Below are 1,930 nucleotides of genomic sequence, written 5' to 3' on the forward strand. Positions count from 1 at the left end.
AAATTAAAATTAATCTCGTGAAAGGGATCATTTAAATTTCCCCATATCAAGAACATTTCTATTAAACAGCGCGCATCGGCAGCGTTTCATCGATTGAAACGTACACACACACACACAGATCTGTGCTTTTATATCCAACAATAAACCTGTTTATTTGCCTTAAATAAAATACGTTCATTTACGTCGAGCGTCCCACAGAAAAGATTACACTAATCGTACTATACGTATAACCGAAATAAATTACGCCAGAATAAATTACACCGAATTACAGTGGATTTTGTGTACGGTGGTCGCAACGTGGTATATATATTCACCGATCGAAAGCGGAAAATACCCTACATATCTACCTACTGGCGGATCATAAAGCGATCAGATTTGTTTAACCACGAACATGAGCAAGCACTTGTGTTCGCGAACGAGCGAAATACATGAGAAATACGCGAGAAAAGCGCAGAGCATTTATGGTCCCCGTGATAGCGTGCCTTGAAGCACGATGAAGGAGAAGCGACGAAACATGAATAAATGCATCTCACCCGCTGCTCCGAGCTGCGCTTCTCCGCGTCTGTGACAAAGAAGAAAAGCGTACATCGAGAGAAATGGCATCTCCAGACGCGTGCGAACGCGAGCTCTCGGCGACGACGGATAAAACTTTGTTGCCCAGGGAGAATACACGAGGAATGGGCGCGAGGAAGTGCCTCGGTCCATTCGATGCCGAGAATTCCCAGCGCGGCGATCCGGGCTGCAGAGCTCGCCGAAAAATGCAGTTGGAAGAAATGCAGTTGTTGCGCTTACACGAGAAAGCTCCGCTATCCACCGGCGGCAGCCATGAATTTTGATGGATCTCTTTTTTCCCCCCGCTGAGCTTTCGGCCGGAACGACGCTGATTTGCATTATGCAATTTACGCGCGCATAGTTTCAAGATATATACATGACTGCATGCTCACAAAAGAAGACGGCGAATCCCGCGTCTTTTCTCTCTCTCTCTCTCTCTCTCTCTCTCTCTCTCTCTCTCTTTCCTTTTATATATATATTTTATCTTCGCCTCTATTCATGATCCCTCTCGGGCAATATAGTTGCGTATAATGCGATCGTTTGTGTCCCAAACACGCGTTGTTTTAAACGAAAAAAATGATAAATGTGTAGTAAACATTATGCTCTCTTAGATGCAAACACATTCGAGGCAAGAATAAATATAGAGTTATTTTTCGAACTACATGTTGCTTCAAAAAGAGATTAATTTTTAGCACATGTTAATAAATACCTTTGCATCTGACAAATAATGAGACAATTCAAGTTTCATAATGTTAAGTATAAATATATACAATAAATTAAGAAATTTATTTTTATATAACGTTATTTTTTATCATCTTAAATAATTTATAGTTTGTCAACTGGAAATGTGAATTTCAATCGTTGCATACGTTTAGTTTGTCGCAACTGGCACTGGTACAATAAAACCGTGAAAGCTCAAGGAAAGTGTCCTCATTGCTAACCAAACGAAATTCTAATGTAAACAAACCTATTTGTATTCTCTCCATTATCGCGCCGTGTAGCACTTTCGAAATTTCTTTCGTAATGATACAAACAATAAGTGGTAATAATTATTACATTTACTGATTTGGTCCATGATTTTCAAAAAAAAACAAGAACAAAAAAAAAAATATATATATATGTTAGATTCACACGCTTTGATAATTTTTCACAGATAAAGTATTTCGGACCAACGAAAAACATTTTTGAAAGTACTTTGCAAATATATACTTTTAAAATATTCAGCATCGTGTATCAGCACTCATAAGTAACGATGATTAATTGTGCAAACACAATAAGATGTTAGTTAACGAATATAGATAATTTCAAATTCACAGACATCTGACGCAAGTTATTTTGCTTCGACGAACGATCCTTAATCTCTCTCTCCCCCCTCCCC

General features: G+C 38.7%; 1 protein-coding gene across 2 annotated transcripts in view; it reads right to left on the reverse strand.

The window, feature by feature from the left end:
- The window catches only part of LOC108747663 (mucin-17-like), a 74,119-nt gene that overhangs the window by 71,720 nt on the left and 469 nt on the right, over positions 1-1,930 (reverse strand). The gene's annotated exons all lie outside the window — the stretch shown is intronic.

Source organism: Trachymyrmex septentrionalis, unplaced genomic scaffold, assembly GCF_001594115.1.
Source record: "Trachymyrmex septentrionalis isolate Tsep2-gDNA-1 unplaced genomic scaffold, Tsep1.0 scaffold20, whole genome shotgun sequence".
Classification (NCBI taxonomy): Eukaryota; Metazoa; Arthropoda; class Insecta; order Hymenoptera; family Formicidae; genus Trachymyrmex; species Trachymyrmex septentrionalis.